Source organism: Silene latifolia, chromosome 2 (genome assembly GCF_048544455.1).
Source record: "Silene latifolia isolate original U9 population chromosome 2, ASM4854445v1, whole genome shotgun sequence".
Taxonomy (NCBI): domain Eukaryota; kingdom Viridiplantae; phylum Streptophyta; class Magnoliopsida; order Caryophyllales; family Caryophyllaceae; genus Silene; species Silene latifolia.
In genome coordinates this window covers 196,044,191-196,062,813 of record NC_133527.1, presented here as the reverse complement: position 1 = coordinate 196,062,813, position 18,623 = coordinate 196,044,191, and the positions used below count along the sequence as shown (strand labels likewise).

The 18,623-nt window shown below is 42.3% G+C and overlaps 2 long non-coding RNA genes across 19 annotated transcripts; one reads left to right on the top strand and one right to left on the bottom strand.

The window, feature by feature from the left end:
* Window positions 1–6,473: 6,473 nt before the first annotated feature.
* Window positions 6,474–16,818, top strand: LOC141644236 (uncharacterized). 18 transcript variants are annotated; one of them, XR_012543980.1, is made up of 7 exons: window positions 6,474–7,004; window positions 7,479–8,012; window positions 9,325–12,386; window positions 12,497–12,593; window positions 12,726–13,576; window positions 13,749–16,034; window positions 16,593–16,818. It is a non-coding gene; the product is annotated as an uncharacterized LOC141644236 (long non-coding RNA). The 18 variants fall into 18 exon arrangements; XR_012543979.1 differs by having other exon boundaries at window positions 7,479–12,386; XR_012543975.1 differs by having other exon boundaries at window positions 7,348–12,386.
* Window positions 16,370–18,496, bottom strand: LOC141644238 (uncharacterized). Its single transcript, XR_012543981.1, has 3 exons — window positions 18,226–18,496; window positions 17,759–18,003; window positions 16,370–17,117 (listed from the first exon to the last, which is right to left on the bottom strand). It is a non-coding gene; the product is annotated as an uncharacterized LOC141644238 (long non-coding RNA).
* Between the last annotated feature and the right edge of the window lie 127 nt (window positions 18,497–18,623).

Genomic DNA, 18,623 nt, shown 5'->3' with positions numbered 1-18,623 from the left:
CATTGGGATATTAAGTTTGATGATGTTGTGGTATAATGTGACTGAACCGACTGTCATGTCAATTTAAACTCAAGAGCAGAAAAGCTGTCGGTATTTTTAAGTGTCTTTGGATGTTTTGCAGCTTGTTTTGCTTCTGAATTTGGTGAAGGATCTGCAAGGTTTGATCATTGTTAGGCCTGGACTTTAGTTGTTGATTTGTCGCCCTATCTCGGTGAAACATGTGGATAATATTAAAGAGTGGTCACAAAGGATAAAGCTATATGGTGTATGCTCTGCCTCAGGTTCCAATGATCAGGGTTTCAGAAATATATTTAGTCTGTCAGTTTGTTTTCTTGAATCCTAATTATGCTCCCACTTGATATATCAGAAACACAAGGTAAAGAAATGTTTTAAACTTGACATGTCTATTATGTTGCAAGACTCACACATTAGCGAATCTTTCGCATGGTTGGTACGTGTTTATGTAGCTAAGTGGATTTTTGTATGGCAGTACTGCAGCAAGAGGACCTCCTGGCATGGTGTGACGATCCGCACACTTGAGCCCTTAGATTTATCTATGCTTATGTAATTTCATTTTCCTTGTACATTTGTAGTAAGTATTTTCTTAGTAGTTTTAGAATAGGTTTCCATAAATAGGTATATCGCTATTCTGAACTAAACTTGTAAATTCAATGTATCCTGCTACCAGGACCAAATAATCAAATTTCCCTCTTTGAGAGGTGCTAGTCAATGAAAAACCGCTTCTCATCCAAAAGCTTGTTGTTGCTTGTTGCTTGCTTTCAATAATCGTATTGCTTACTTTTATTGCTTTCGTGTGTCGGACTTGATAATCGTGACTAGGATTCCCGACACACACCGACCCGAGACCCGAGTATCGTGCTAGTGGGCGATCCCTCACTAGTACGAAGATCCTTGTGCTTGCATCTTGCCTTGAGATGGGCAAGGGTGCGCGCCACGGTCCGGCAAAAGTAGCGGACCGTGACATTTGGTATCAGAGCCCGGTCTTCGGACGGGCGTCTGCAAGCCGCATTTGTTTATCGAGATCGAGAAAATGGGCGAAACAATCGAGGACCGAGTGGATGCCTTAGAGGACGCAATCGACGTCAAGCTTCCCAAACTCGAGGACATCGTGATGCGGATGGCCGCGAGCCTCGAGGAGTTGCAAAAGACGGTTTGTGACCTTGAGACGAAGGTAGACGGGATGGACATTCGCATCCAAGCGATCAGTGGTGCGATCCCCGACGATCGGGAGGAAGAGATCAATCATCTGCACCGAAAGGTCGAGATGTTAGAGAACACTTGTGCCACGCTCGTGAAAGCGGTAGGCAATGACGGGAAATCTGTGGGGAGCCATAAGGTGAAGGCACCTCCACCTCGTGCCTACGATGGGGCGAGGGATTCGAAAGCGGTCGATAACTTTATCTTCGATATGGAGCAATACTTCCGAGTAAGTGGGCTCGACGAAGACGCGGAAGTTGTCACGGCAAGTATGTATCTAGTCGACGATGCCAAGATGTGGTGGAGGGCTAGGTACAAGGAAATCGATGCGGGCACGATTACGGTAACATCGTGGGCCGACTTCAAGAAGATCTTGAAGGATCACTTCTACCCCGAGAACACGGAGTTTGTTGCTCGGAAGAAGTTGAAGGAAATCAAGCACACCAAATCAATCCGGGAATATGTGAGGGAATTCTCAGCGTGCATGCTCGAGATTAGCGAAATGTCCGAGACGGATAGGACATTCGAGTTCATTGACGGGTTGAAGAGGTGGGCGCAACAAGAGGTCATGAGGCAGAATCCCAAAACTCTGTCTTCGGCCATATCGGCTGCGGAGCGCCTTCTCGACTTTCACGGAGAGCGAGAGGCACCAAGAGTTGTGGCACCAACGGGGAATATGGGTGCATCACAAAGTGGGTACAATGGACAAAGGCCACAAAACAGCGCCATTTCAGTTGGGAACAGTCGGTTCCGCTCGCAAGGAAGTCAAGCCCAATCGGCGAGCACTACAAACTCGCCCTCAAGCTCGTCTTCTAAGGCGGGAAACTCTACTGCTTCCACGACGAAGAGACCGTTCGCGTGTTTTGTGTGCAAGGGTCCTCACAAGATGGCCGATTGTCCGAGCAAAGCGGAGTTCAATGCTATGTTCAAGGAGATGCCGAAAGGGGCTCAAGAACGTCTTGATGGGGCGTTGGCCGACTATCACCAAGAGTGTAACGAAGACTCGAGTGATGGCGAAGACCAACCACGGATGGGCTCACTCCAACGGATCAGCGCGATGGGGAAATACGAAGATTCCTCCGCCAAGATATCCAACGGGCTCATGTATGTGGACTTGATGGTGAATGGGAAGCAAGCACGAGCCTTGATCGACTCGGGCGCCTCCCATAACTTTGTTACGAAAGAGGAAGCAGATCGGTTGGGGCTAGTTCTGCGGGATGCTAACAGCTGCCTGAAGCCGGTCAATGGGAAAATGAGACGCGTCCAAGGAGTGGCTAAGAAGGTCGCGGTTCAAGTGGGTGAGTGGGCAGGGGAGCTCGACTTCACCACCGTTCATTGGATGACTTCAAGTTAGTACTCGGGATGCGCTTCTTCCGAAAGCATTGGTAGTATTGAAACCAAGTGACGGATCGATGCTACTAATGGGGTCTATCGTAGTGAATACGGTAGACGGCGACGAAGACAAGGGGCAGCATCGAATTTCGGCTATGAGGGTGATACCGACGCCGAAACAAGGGATGCGACCTTGGAGAATGCCTAAAGGTTCGGTGGAGCCGAGGGCGAACAAGACCCAGGCTAACTACGATGCTAAGTGGCCCGGGGGACGAAAGAAGAGTCTACCCTCTCACCGAGAAGTAGACAATGAGGGCCGAGATGCCCAAAGAAGTAGGCCTCGTACCATCAGGGGGCCGCGTCGATGTCTTCAATCGACGTCCTGGTTTGCGGGTCGGTCGACCCAAGAGAGAAGGCCTCGTATCATCGGGGGGCGCGCCGAAATGCTGATTCGGCGTCCCGGAGATCTCACATTACCTTGAATGCGGTGTCTTTGAAGTGACGAGAGACAAGACAAAGGTCCGTTGGGGCCGATTGGAAAAGCCCGAGAGAGCACTTTTCAAGCGGCCGGCAAAGTGGGCGTTCCCGAGAGACAAGGAGCACGTGGTGGACTTGGAGAACATGATGTTCGGCAGCTTCTATGTCAAGGAACTCCAGCCTATCCTTGAAGGGACGAAGAGGCCAGTCATTGTTTGGGACGAAGCGCACATTCAAGCCGAGTTGTACAAGCCAATCCCCAACACTGCATGGACAGTCAGAGCTCACCGAGGATGTCTCACTGAAGCACCGTTCAAGATTTTTTGTGTTGCCGAGGGCGGCAACAGATTAGGTGGGGGAGAGTGTGACGATCCGCACACTTGAGCCCTTAGATTTATCTATGCTTATGTAATTTCATTTTCCTTGTACATTTGTAGTAAGTATTTTCTTAGTAGTTTTAGAATAGGTTTCCATAAATAGGTATATCGCTATTCTGAACTAAACTTGTAAATTCAATGTATCCTGCTACCAGGACCAAATAATCAAATTTCCCTCTTTGAGAGGTGCTAGTCAATGAAAAACCGCTTCTCATCCAAAAGCTTGTTGTTGCTTGTTGCTTGCTTTCAATAATCGTATTGCTTACTTTTATTGCTTTCGTGTGTCGGACTTGATAATCGTGACTAGGATTCCCGACACACACCGACCCGAGACCCGAGTATCGTGCTAGTGGGCGATCCCTCACTAGTACGAAGATCCTTGTGCTTGCATCTTGCCTTGAGACGGGCAAGGGTGCGCGCCACGGTCCGGCAAAAGTAGCGGACCGTGACATTTGGTATCAGAGCCCGGTCTTCGGACGGGCGTCTGCAAGCCGCATTTGTTTATCGAGATCGAGAAAATGGGCGAAACAATCGAGGACCGAGTGGATGCCTTAGAGGACGCAATCGACGTCAAGCTTCCCAAACTCGAGGACATCGTGATGCGGATGGCCGCGAGCCTCGAGGAGTTGCAAAAGACGGTTTGTGACCTTGAGACGAAGGTAGACGGGATGGACATTCGCATCCAAGCGATCAGTGGTGCGATCCCCGACGATCGGGAGGAAGAGATCAATCATCTGCACCGAAAGGTCGAGATGTTAGAGAACACTTGTGCCACGCTCGTGAAAGCGGTAGGCAATGACGGGAAATCTGTGGGGAGCCATAAGGTGAAGGCACCTCCACCTCGTGCCTACGATGGGGCGAGGGATTCGAAAGCGGTCGATAACTTTATCTTCGATATGGAGCAATACTTCCGAGTAAGTGGGCTCGACGAAGACGCGGAAGTTGTCACGGCAAGTATGTATCTAGTCGACGATGCCAAGATGTGGTGGAGGGCTAGGTACAAGGAAATCGATGCGGGCACGATTACGGTAACATCGTGGGCCGACTTCAAGAAGATCTTGAAGGATCACTTCTACCCCGAGAACACGGAGTTTGTTGCTCGGAAGAAGTTGAAGGAAATCAAGCACACCAAATCAATCCGGGAATATGTGAGGGAATTCTCAGCGTGCATGCTCGAGATTAGCGAAATGTCCGAGACGGATAGGACATTCGAGTTCATTGACGGGTTGAAGAGGTGGGCGCAACAAGAGGTCATGAGGCAGAATCCCAAAACTCTGTCTTCGGCCATATCGGCTGCGGAGCGCCTTCTCGACTTTCACGGAGAGCGAGAGGCACCAAGAGTTGTGGCACCAACGGGGAATATGGGTGCATCACAAAGTGGGTACAATGGACAAAGGCCACAAAACAGCGCCATTTCAGTTGGGAACAGTCGGTTCCGCTCGCAAGGAAGTCAAGCCCAATCGGCGAGCACTACAAACTCGCCCTCAAGCTCGTCTTCTAAGGCGGGAAACTCTCATCGCTTCCACGACGAAGAGACCGTTCGCGTGTTTTGTGTGCAAGGGTCCTCACAAGATGGCCGATTGTCCGAGCAAAGCGGAGTTCAATGCTATGTTCAAGGAGATGCCGAAAGGGGCTCAAGAACGTCTTGATGGGGCGTTGGCCGACTATCACCAAGAGTGTAACGAAGACTCGAGTGATGGCGAAGACCAACCACGGATGGGCTCACTCCAACGGATCAGCGCGATGGGGAAATACGAAGATTCCTCCGCCAAGATATCCAACGGGCTCATGTATGTGGACTTGATGGTGAATGGGAAGCAAGCACGAGCCTTGATCGACTCGGGCGCCTCCCATAACTTTGTTACGAAAGAGGAAGCGGATCGGTTGGGGCTAGTTCTCGGGATGCTAACAATTGCCTGAAGCCGTCAATGGGAAAATGAGACGCGTCCAAGGAGTGGCTAAGAAGGTCGCGGTTCAAGTGGGTGAGTGGGCGGGGAGCTCGACTTCACCACCGTTCCATTGGATGACTTCAAGTTAGTACTCGGGATGCGCTTCTTCCGAAAAGCATTGGTAGTATTGAAACCAAGTGACGGATCGATGCTACTAATGGGGTCTATCGTAGTGAATACGGTGAGACGGCGACGAAGACAAGGGGCGAGATCGAATTTCGGCTATGAGGGTGATACCGACGCCGAAACAAGGGATGCGACCTTGGAGAATGCCTAAAGGTTCGGTGGAGCCGAGGGCGAACAAGACCCAGGCTAACTACGATGCTAAGTGGCCCGGGGGACGAAAGAAGAGTCTACCCTCTCACCGAGAAGTAGACAATGAGGGCCGAGATGCCCAAAGAAGTAGGCCTCGTACCATCGTGGGGCCGCGTCGATGTCTTGAATCGACGTCTGGTTTGCATGTCGGTCGACCCAAGAGAGAAGGCCTCGTATCATCATCGGGGGCCGCGCCGAAATGCCGATTCGGCGTCCGGAGATCTCACATTACCTTGAATGCGAGTCTTTGAAGTGACGAGAGACAAGACAAAGGTCCGTTGGGGCCGATTGGAGAAAGCCCGAGAGAGCACTTTTCAAGCAGCGGCAAAGTGGGCGTTCCCGAGAGACAAGGAGCACGTGGTGGACTTGGAGAACATGATGTTCGGCGCTTCTATGTCAAGGAACTCCGGCACCTATCCTTGAAGGGGACGAAGAGGCCAATCATTGTTTGGGACGAAGCGCACATTCAAGCCGAGTTGTACAAGCCAATCCCCAACACCGCATGGACAATCGAGCTCACCGAGGATGTCTCACCAAGCACCGTTCAAGATTTTTGTGTTGCCGAGGGCGGCAACAGATTAGGTGGGGGAGAGTGTGACGATCCGCACACTTGAGCCCTTAGATTTATCTATGCTTATGTAATTTCATTTTCCTTGTACATTTGTAGTAAGTATTTTCTTAGTAGTTTTAGAATAGGTTTCCATAAATAGGTATATATCGCTATTCGAACTAAACTTGTAAATTCAATGTATCCCGCTACCAGGACCAAATAATCAAATTTCCTCTTTGAGAGGTCTTTAGTCAATGAAAAACCGCTTCTCATCCAAAAGCTTGTTGTTGCTTGTTGCTTGCTTTCAATAATCGTATTGCTTACTTTTATTGCTTTCGTGTGTCGGACTTGATAATCGTGACTAGGATTCCCGACACACACCGACCCGAGACCCGAGTATCGTGCTAGTGGGCGATCCCTCACTAGTACGAAGATCCTTGTGCTTGCATCTTGCCTTGAGACGGGCAAGGGTGCGCGCCACGGTCCGGCAAAAGTAGCGGACCGTGACACATGGGATGAAGAGTGGTGTGATTCCACGGGTGTTGCTATATCCTTTTTTTCTTTAATCTGTGAGCATTTACTTGTTCTAATTTGTTCCTTAGATTCTTTACGACTTTTGTCATCATATTTCATATTCAAGTTGAAGGTTCTATTGCTGTTCACTTTGCTACTACAGGAATCAGTTGGTAGTGATTTTTGTACGGCAGTACTGCAGCAAGAGGAGGCATGGGATGGAAAGCGGTGTGATTCCACGGGTGTTGCTATATCCTTTTTCGTCTTTAATCTGTGAGCATTTACTTATTCTAATTTGTCCCTTAGATTTCTTTATTCTTTACGAGTTCTGTCATCTTATTTCATATTCAAGTTGAAGGTTCTATTGCTGTTCACTTTGCTACTTCAGGAATCAGTTGGTACTTGGTAGTGATGTGGATTTATGTTTTTGGTATAATATGGTGATATATTTATACTATACATTTACGAAGATCCCATTGTATTCCGGAAGATCCCATTTATATGAAGCCTGCTAAAGGTTACTTTATGTCAGTGTGATTATGTAGTGTTCCGCTAATTGTTTCCAGCCTTTGGGGTTCATTTCTTGCTTAGTTTCTTTCCTTCCTGTTGGGTGCAGATGAACTGTTGCTTGGCATTCAGATGAATCAAGCATATGTTGCCTGCTACTTCTACTGTTATTCATCGTTAGTTGCTCGGGTTGTGGTGGCTATTGTTCTGATTGATGTTTGAAATTATTTGTTGGTTTAGTTTCTGCAGAATTTGGGGCTATAAGAGGTTTCAACATTTTCTGGCTTGAACTTTCAAGCTTGTTTAATGCCTGGTTGCTGCGTTGACGAAGGTTTATACACAACTATCTTGAAATTATCAGACTAAAACTGATGCGTTGACTTGATGGGATTGATTGAAATATATAGTAGGAGTAACATTGATGTTCTCTGTGTTTATAATTCTGAGGTCACAAAAGCACGATAGAATGTATCGTAATACTGTGGCAGTGATCAATCATCCGCACGCTTTAGCTATTGCCCAAGCTGTATTTCTAAGTTCGTAGAGTAATTTAAATATCCGATCAGACATTTTTGAGGTTTGGACGCGGGGTTGCTGTCAAGATTACTTAGAAAACTGATTAAGATAGACATGAAGTAACATTCCAAGGCTTCAATTGTTCAGCTGACTGACTTCTACGGGTTCTACCACTGGGTGCTTTACTTGGTGAAACATGAAAAAATGTGAAAGTAGATTGTTTACTAGCCTGCAGCCTGCAAGCATACTGATACTACGGTACATACTTTCCTTCTTCCTTCTTTTGAAATACTGTCTGTGATCCTTAACATGTCAATCTTTTCATACTCTTTTTATTGGTCTCATAGTGAGGATGTTGCTGTCTTTAGATGCAATTCTTCTTTAGTACTTTGAGGCTATATTTCCTGTTCCTGCAATTGTTCGCTTCATAACTGAATTACCGCGTAAGCAGCCAAAGCATATCAATACAGAAATGCGATATGCATAAGAAAGCTAATTAATTTTACTCCAATAAAGCACAGATTGTTAAGCCCGGATTGGCTTGGAATAATCAGCTGCAATACCTAAGACAGAAAATAGATCTTATCCAGTTACATGCTTTTCAGCAATAGCAGCTTCAACCCATTCCATTGTAACCCCTTGTAAATATAGTGCACTATTCTGCAATTTGTCACAAGTCCTCTGCATTCTGTACGACCTTTCAGTTATTATAACATTTGATAGACCAGAAACTGCCATCATTGTTTGCATGTCAATGATCGAAGCCTTCTGCTCTTTAAGCCTATTGATCGAAACTTCACAGCAGATAGACATCTGGGTTCACCTTCCTGATCCAGGTCATTGTGAAATACTACTGATGGTTATTCCTCCTGTGTGGTGTTTTGAGTGAGGGTCTCTTTTCAAACTAGGGAGACTTATCTTTTGGGCGTCAAATTTTTGGTCAGTGTAGCTCACTCCAGGTGATTATCAAGAATCCAATAAATGTGGGTGGGCACTTGGTTTTTTATTTTAGCTTCATGATCAGAAGTTCAGTTTTGCGTGCGAATTCATTATTTGACCATTTGTTGGAAACTTGGAACCAAAACTGCAAAATTGTTCAGTCGGGTAAACCGGTAAAGGTGCACAGCTGCAAATTCTTGGTAATCCTCATGTGAGTATTATTAGCTTGCTAAGGGAGGGCTTCCTAGCTATCGTTTACTTTGAATTTTGAAATGGAGGTAATTCCACCAATGTCTAATTATAAAGGGCGAGAATAAAGTCTCCATAGTAAGAGGTAGAGGTTGAACTGATCATCACTTCCAACCAAGGTAATTCTAACACACTTTTTATCTACACTTGACCTGAACATTGCAGCCTTCTTTGCTTGGAACTTTAGTTCATTCATGAGTTGTAAACTTCATGAGCGGTCTTACTCTCTAACGATGTAAACTGCATAAAAAAAGCGGTACAAATGCCAAAAAAATCGAGAAGTTTTTTAATAACTGAGTCCAAGTAATGTGGCCACAACATAAGATGAAAGAAATGCTGTTTTGAGGTGGCAATTCTGTGATGATTGAAATTGTTGTGACAGGACGCTGCACCAAAATATCGGTACAAACGCCAAAAAAATTCCAGAAGTCAAGTAACGTAGACCACTAGCTACATAAGATGAAAGAAATGCTGTTTTGAAGTGGCAATTATGGATGCTGTTTTGAAGTGGCAATTATGGATGATCGAAATTGTTGTGTTACGGTATAAATTTGCTATCCGGAAAATTCATCATTTGCTATTGAATTATTTTTATGCTTGTGTGATGATGATTGTGCTCTGATTTCGGTGATGATCAGTATTGCTCCTTGGATGATTTGATTTTTGAATATTGATGTATTGTCATGAGGTTACTTTTGAAGGGGAAGATTGTCATTGAGTTTCTGTGCCACTTTAATTTAGGAGAAGATTGTTTTCACGAGTCTTATTACGTTTGCAGCGACGTTGGTGGTATTTTCGCAGCTAGTTGCTTTCTGGCTTCAGTGAGCAGTTCACCAAGTTATGGTTTCTAAAATCACTTTGTTTAAATTGTTCGAAACTGTGGTTCATTAGCCACTACAGAGAGGATAAAGAGAATGTAATTGATTTGTTTTGAAGATAAAAGTAAACGTGGCCCATTTGCAAGGTTGACAATTTATAGTTAGTGATGAATGTTTGGGTTAGTACTCCGTAGTCCGTACTTAGTAGTTAATGATGAGTGTGACCGTTCCTTGAGCATTGGGTATGACGTTTGATAGTGATGCTGTTGGTATTTTTAGCGTCTTTGGATGTTTTGCAGCAGTTTGTTTTGGTTCTGATTTTGGTAAGTCTCTGAAAGGTTCGGTCATTGTTATTCCTAGACAAAATAGTAGTAGTTGATTTGTTATTTGATGCCTTGTCTCGTGAAACATGTGATGATGTCAATAAGGGTTCTCGTTTTTTACTGCAACTGCACACGAGGACCTCCTGGCATGGGGATAGAGAGAGGTGAGTACAGATTCAAAGGTTTCTATATCGACAAATGTTAATGAGCAACTTCAGTATTAGGTGGAGCCTGCTAAGGGTTACATCTTATCAATTGGATATTGTTTGATCCCCTGGTTGTTGGTAGCCATTGGCTTTCGTTTGTCCGTAAATGTAAGTGAGCAAACTTCAACGATACGTTAATGTGGAGCCTGCTAAGGGTTACTTCTTATCAGTTGGCTATTGTTTGGTCCTCTGTTGTTGGTCGCCATTGGCTTTCGTTTGCTATTTTCTTATCTTCCTGTCGTGTGCAGATGAACTTATTGCATTCCTTTCGGAGTAATCAAGCATATGTGGTTCTTCTATTATTCATCTTCACTAGTTGTTCGGAGTAGAGCTGTCTTTGTTCAGGTTGCTGTTTGACATTATTTGTTGGATTTTGTTCCTGCAGAAATGAAGAACTAATAAGAGGTTTAATATTCTTTGCAGAAACCTGACAAAATTGATGTTTAGTAAAAACTGTACGAATATCAATTTTGACAACACAAAAATTTGATAATCACAATGCTTTAGCTATAGGCCCAGCCGCATTTCTAAGTCTGTGGAGGAATTTTAATATCCGATCAGGGTGTTCTGAGGTTTGTATGCGAGGTTGTTGTTGAGCCGATAGCTATAACAAAATAAGTTTAGATAGACATCAAATAACATTCTATGGCTTTGATTTTATAGCTGACTGTTAGATTGAATGATGAAGCATACTGATACCAACTACCAACGACCAGGGTACGTACATTCTTCTTTTGTTAACTGTTGTTTGAGATTCTTAACTTGTCAATTTTTTCAATTTTTCACACCCTCTTTATTGGTTAGGCGTTGTGTAGAAAAGGCATGTGATTGGTGATGCCGAGTTTTCTTAATTTTATAGGCTTCTAATGGTTCTCTCTCAGAATTTTACATCTATTGAGAATGTTGCTTATTTTAGTCGAGTTTCTTCTTTATCACTCAAGGCTTTATTTCCTGTTGCCGGAATTGCTTACTTCTCATATCTGAAACGATACAGAAACGTGATGTGTGCGTGTAAGCTGACCTTGCTACGCCATCACCTAGAAAGGTAATCCTTAAACTAGAGGGTTTACAGGAATAACAACTTCAGGCCTGAATAATCATCCAGCTGCAGCAGCTACGACAGAAAATAAATCTTATCCCAGCTAGAGGGTTTTCAGGAATAACAACTTCAGCCCTTTCAACTATAAGGCCTGCAAACATAGCATTATTCTGCAATAACTTACAAGTCCGTATGCCTTTTGTACAACCTTTCAGTTATTTTCCATTTGATAGACAAGAAACTTCCGTTTTTGTTTTCATTTGTCAGATGTATTGTTGTTCGAGACTGCACAACGGTTAAAACATCTGGGTTCACCTTCCTCATCCAAATTGTTGTTAAATACTACTGATGGCTATTTATCCTGCGTGGTGTTTTGAGTTTGGCTCTCTTTTCGACCTAAAGAGACTCTTTTGTGCTCTCAAGTTGAGCTTTTTCGTTCCAGGCTTTTCTTTAAGATATCTGATTTGTCAGGAATTCGGTAGATGTGTCAGAAAGGACCTGTTTTGATTTGCTTCATGAACAGAGTTCATTTTTTGTTAGTGTAGTGACCCTCCCGCTCCAGCGCTCCAGGGTGTTCTTAACCTACTTTTGATTGTCAAGAATTCGATAAATGTGGGTGAGCAGTCGATGGTTACGGCTTTTGCTTCGTGATTAGAAGTTCATTTTTTGTTAGCTTTGTGGCAAGTGGCAACCCATAAAACTCTCAACAAGTTCCAAATTGTTCAGATGGGTGAAGCTGTAGTTGTGCACATTCTTGGTAAATCTTCATTTGTTTTAACAAATATGTAGTTGTGCACATTCTGTATCTTTTTCGTCTGTTACTTTGTTTTAACAAATCTGTAATTGTGCTCCCACTTGAACAGCAGCTCAGAGTAAAGAGTAAAGAGGAATATTGTAATTGACATGGCTATTATGTTGCAAGGCTCCCACTTTAATGACTCTTTTCGCATGTTTCTGTACCTAAGTTGTTGTCTTTACAGTAAAGAGTAAAGAGGAACCTTCTGGCAAGGGGACAAAGAGAGGTGACTACAGATTCAAAGGTTGCTAAGTCTTCAAATGTAAGTGAGCAAACTTCAACGATACATTAATGTGGAGCCTGCTACCCCTGATTGTTGGTAGCCACTGGCTTTCGTTTGCTAGTTTCTTATCTTCCTGTCGTTGTGTGCAGATGAACATATTGCATTGCTTTCAGATTAATCAAGCATATGTGCTGCTTCTATTGTTCATCTTCACTAGTTGTTCGGAATGGAGCTGTCTTTTTTCAGGTTGCTGCTTGACATTATTTGTTGGATTTTGTTCCTGCAGAAATGAGGAAACTATATAAGAGGTTTCATCATTTCATTTCCTGGCTTGATTTTTGAAGATATTAATGGTGGTTTTGTTAATATTCTTTGCAGAAACCTGACAACATTGTTGTTCCATCGTTCCTTTACGTGAGGTTTTCGACAGCACTGTTTTGAAAACTGTGCGAATATCATAATTTTGACATCACAAAAGTTTGAATGGACGAATTGTAATATTGTGGCATAGTTTGATCATCAGCATGCAACATCTAGGACAGAATAAAGCATATCCCAGCTACAGGGTTTTCAGCAATAACAACTTCAACCCTTTCAACTATAAGGCCTGCAAATATAGCATTATTCTGCAATCATTACAAGTCCGTCTGCCTTTTTGTACGACCTTTCAGTTATGTGCCATTTGATAGACCAGAAACTTCCGTCATTGTTTTCATATGTCAGATGTAGCCATTTGCTGTTTAAGCTTGTTGATCGAGACTGCACAACGGATAAACATCTGGGTTCACCTTCCTCGTCCAGGTTATTGTTAAATACTACTGCTGACTATATATCTATGGTCGTCAAATAAACTTTTTTGTTCTCTATGAAATCATCTGGTTAGTTATTCTCTCGTGTGACTATTTATCATGTGTGATGTTTCGAGTTTGGCTCTTTTTTTGAATTAGGGACGCTCTTTCGGGCGTCAAATAAAGCTTTTTCATTCCAGGTTTTTCTTTAACTACTTCTGATTTGTCAGGAATCAAATAACTGTTGGTCTGGCACCCAGCTTCGATTATTGCTTCATGGTCGGAAGTTCATATTTTCTTGGTTTTGTGCCAACCTTTATTTATTTGAAGGTTTTGGCGAAGATTTTTACTGAAGATTGTCGGAACATGATTGTCGTAACAGAAATTTCAAATTGTTCAGTTGGGTAAAGCTATAGTTCAATAGTTGTGTGCACATTCTTGGTAATTCCTCATTTGTCTATTATAGTATTCCTTCCGTCCCAATTGTTTATTTACCTTTGATTAAAATACACTTCACTAAGAACAAAAACGGTAAACAAATGATTGAGACAGGAGAGTAGCTCCTACGGGAGGGCCTTCCTAACTCCCGTTAACTTCTAATTTTGAAATGGAGGTAATTCCATCAATGTCTAATGAAGAAGGGCGAGAAGACAGTCGTTGTAGTAAGAGTTGAATTGATCATCGCTCCCAACCAAGGTAATTCTTACACACTTCTTATGTTCGCTTGACCCGAACATTGCACCGTTCCTTGACTGGATCTTTAGTTCACTCATCAATTGTGAAGCGTCATCACCCATCTTACTCTCCAACTCTGCAAATGCTGCACCAAAATATCGGTATAAACGTATTAGGCAATTAATTACTAAATAAAGTCCAACAGGAGCAGCATGGCCAGTGAACTTGGACATACTGAAGAGAACATATTATCAGTCAGCAGGAGCAATCGTGGGAGTGTATTCAGGCCAATAGTAAGCAAGGTCATGTATTAACATTAACATTCCCCCTGGTCGGTTCACCATCGGCTTTCTGATCAAACCATCTGGATTATTCGGAAAAGTCACCACCTATGTATGGACCTTCCTTGTCAAATGTGTGGGCATCTCCTCTCCATTCATACATTGCTGATCTCCGAGCATTTACTGGCTGTTGAGTTCCTTAGATTTATTGGAGCTTTGTCATCTTATCTTATCCATTTACTGGCTGTTGGTGGATTTTGTTGCTTGACTCTATTGTTGCTTCATCTGTGGATCCTCTCCGTTTTATTGGAGCTTTGTCAATTGTCATCTTATCTCTTTTAACTGAAATTTTGGTAAGTTGTTGCCCTTTTGTAAGTGTCCTGTGAACATGATGTTGCCTTTTTTCCGCCTTCCTTGATGTTTTGTTTGATTGTGGCGCTGTGTCTTTGACGCTTGTGGATGTGACAGAGTTTTCATTAGGAAGTTCTCACTAGTTGCTATTTAGAGTTTCTGCTCTTCGGTTCTTGCGTGCTGCAACTATGTTTGACAAGCGTTGCAGTGTCATAATCTTCATGAATTCCTTGTTACCGTGTCTTTGGGTTTTTTTCTTCATTACTCTGGTCTTTTCTTGTTAAGTGCAACTTTGATAGATGTCAGTCTTTTCATGCACATTTTATATGTTGGGTGTAATATAAAAAGACACTTCACTGGTGATGCCCAGTTTTCTCATCTTTATAGGCTTTTGAAGGCTCCCTGTCCAGAATTCTACACCTATTGAGGATGTTACTGTCTTTAGTTGGACTTCGTCTTTACTACTTCAACTTGAGGTATTACTCCGTACTTGTTTATGCCGCAGTTACTTCATATCTGAAACCTAAAGTATAGGAAGCCAAGACGTAACCACAATAAACGGAGATGTGCATAGTAAAGCTGATCATGCTCGGCCAACACCCAGAAAGGTATTCCCAGAACGCCGTAAAATATTCAGCTGAAGCACCTAAGACAGAAAAATAGAGTTTATCACTTTATCTCACCAACCGACTTCCTGCCACAAGTTCCTGTAACAGTGCAGCAATAGGTGCTGCAAGCCTTTTGAAATATGACACCCGCAAATGTAGCAGCATTAATCTGCAATTTGTGAGAAGTTGTATTATCTTTTGCTCGAGAACTGTGTAGTAGCTTCAATTCTTTAACTATACACCATTGGATAGACCAAAAACTTCTGTCTTTGGTTTCCAAGTGAAATGAAGAATAATTCTCTCTTTCAAAGCTTGTTGATCAAGACTACCAGCAGACAGACATCTCCAGGTTATTGTTAAATACTATTGAGGTTTATTTATCCCGTGATTCGATTTTGCCTCTTTTCAAACTAGGGACACTATATTTCGGGCGTCAAGCAGAGCTTTTTCATTTTCTACGAAGTCATCTGGTATGATAAATGTGGGTGCCGACGTGCAGTGCAGTGGACCTTGTTTAGATTTGCTTCATGGTCAGAGGCTCTTTTTTTGCTAGCGCAGGTTCTATCTCGCTGCAGGTCTTTCTTTATATATTTTTGATTTGCCAGGTATATAACATATGTCGGTTGGAACCCGGTTTCAATTATTTGCTTCATAATCGAAATTCACTTTTTATTAGTCTGGTGGTGCCATTCATGTTTCTGGGTTGTTTTAGCGAAGATTGTTAACTGAAGATCATTGAGCAGAAACATCCAAATTGGTACAGGTGCTCTCTTCCAGAAGATCATTTTATGCGAACTCATTGGAACAAATTTTTAACATTCTTGGTTGTTTCACATGTGAGAATTATAACTTGCTAGGGCAGAGCCCTAACTTCCATTATTGTCTAATTTTGAAATCGAGGGAATTTCATCAATGTTCAACGAAGAAGGGCGAGAAGAGAGCCGTTCTAGTATGAGGTTGAACTGATCATCAATTCCAACAAAGGTTATATTTTTAAAAGATTGTGAAATTGTCTTGTTTTAAATTGATTGAAATTTGATGTGGTTTAGGGTTTCAGATTTTTTGATTGAACATAATTCTGCTCATCCCTTTACCATGATTACAAGACTCGGACATGGTATAAACGTTTGGTTTTACACAAAAAAAGAAAAAAAAAAAGAGAGAAGTTTTTTAATAACCGAGTCTAAGTAATGTAGGCCACGACATAAGATGAGATGAGTGTTGTTTTGAAATGGCAATTATGTTGCAAGTTATTGATTCCTATTTTTAAACTAAGAAAAAGGGAATGAAAAGCTTTATTGACAATAAAGCGATCAATGAGATTGTTCCTTGAGAATTTAGGTTTTGTTAATGTCTGAATGAAATCGTTTCTACAGTGACGATCATGATTTTTACACACTGGTAATTTGTTGCCCTGTGAACATGTGATGTTGCCAACTAAGCTACCAACAACCAAGTCACATACTTTCTTCTTTCGTTAACTGTTGTTTGTGATTGTTAACTTGTCGATCTCTTCATTTATTTTCCGTACCCTCTTTATAGGTTTGGCGTCAGGTAGAAAGGCATGTGAATGTGATTAGTGATGCTGAGTTTTCTGAGTCTTTATAACCTTCTGAAGGTTCTCTGCCGGAATTTTATTCTATTGAGGATGTTACTACTCAAGGCTCTATTTCCTGTTCCTGCAATGCTTGCTTCATGTCTGAACAGTGTGAGATCGTTTAATCTATAATTTGTGATTAAGCAAGCATAAACCTTCATAATTCCGTAATTATTTTCCTATATTTTTCAATTTTCATTATTATTCATGCTAGCTGACCCTAAACCGTGTTGGGACAAAGGTTGCTTTGTTGTTGTTGTTGTTGTTGTTGTTGTTGTTGTTGTTACAACAAAACAACACGAGGCCACTACACGAGTTACTACACGAGCATCCATCTCTTCAAGCAACACGTTACTGCATTTGAGTAATCCCTAAATTCGCCGATCAATCCACACGCATACGCATTCGTCTTCATGTATTTGTGTTACACTTTAATTTTGAAGGCAAGTCCCTATAAAAGAATGGCAAATCTGCATAATACAAAGAAAAATAAATAAATAAAGTTAATTGTGATATTAGAATTAGGGCAGAGTACGGATCGGTATTTGATCCAAAGTGCTAGTTCGGATCGGATATCCATATTAGAAATCCTGAAGTTAGATATCCAATATCCAAACCAAATATCTCGGATATCCAATGTTCGGGTATCCAAAATAATCGGATTGGATGTGGATATCCATCGGATATCCATACTTTTGAATTTACTTTAAAATTAAGTTTGAAACACGATTATATTCATAATTTTACATGATGATTTTCTTTCGTATTCTTATTCCAATGTTCTCGCTATAAAATTTAAGTAACCCCTAGATATTTCTCTAATATTTTAAACATTAATTAAGTTGTTGTATCAAATAAAATGTTATTTTCTCGAAATTATACTAGAAAACTATAGTTTCGGATCAGATCGGATATCCAAATGTTTTAATTCTAATATCCATATCCAAACCAAAACCAAAGATTTCGGATCACATATCCAAACCAAACTTAACTTTCGGATCGGATCCAAAAATTCGGATCGGATTCGGATCGAATATCGGATCAGTTTGAATAATCGGATTTTTTGATCAGCCCTAATTAGAATGGTAGAGCAACAAACAAAGCCAAATACCTGGGTAATTATCCGCGCCTAAACACCCTTTTTATCGTTCCTACAAAAGGAGCAGTTTTCTTCAGGAGATGGCCTAGCGGCGTCATATTTTCTAGCATTGGAGATGCAGATCTTGGTGTCGACACTGAGACAATACTCGTCTTTGATAGAATCTCAGCCAACAAAGGATAAGTAAAACGAGAATTGCTACCAGACTTGACACCTAAACCTGTCAATGCTGCTTATTTTACCCAAATCGGCCCGTCCTTGAACAAATACAAGAATAACTTAAATAACAATCCACTTTTAGAAGCATAGGGCATCAGAGAGAGATGCAAAACAGATCAAAAACATAAAATAGAATAGCTAAATACTGTTAACATAGTCTTCGAAATTATCACTGTTGGAACTAATTACTGAAATCCGAAGTAGTAATTAATTAATACGGAAAAAACAGTAGCAAAAACCAAGATTAGAATTAGAAATACCGAAAGAGGAAATGGTAGTGACGCGGTGCGGAACCGCTGCCTTAAAAAACTATTTCTCCGGTGCGACCGTGGTGGCGATCAGCAACGACCGGTAGTCCCCAAGGATTACACTACTGCTGCCTCACAAACTCGCCCACTCGAGTTTGTAAGACCTGGAACGATTTTACTTAACCCAGAAACTATAGAGAAAGCAGAGAAGAGATGGAGAAGAGAAGTTGTGTTGTGTGTTTTGGAGCAGTGAAGAGGAGTGCTATTTATAGCAGAAAATAAGAGCTGTTAAGGAGCCAAAACCGTAGCCCCTTAACCCGGTCAACAAACGTGAGACCAGGAGCACTACTCTCCCCACTAACAGTCTCAATTGACTGAGAATTAACACACATGCCAGAATGAATTTGGAC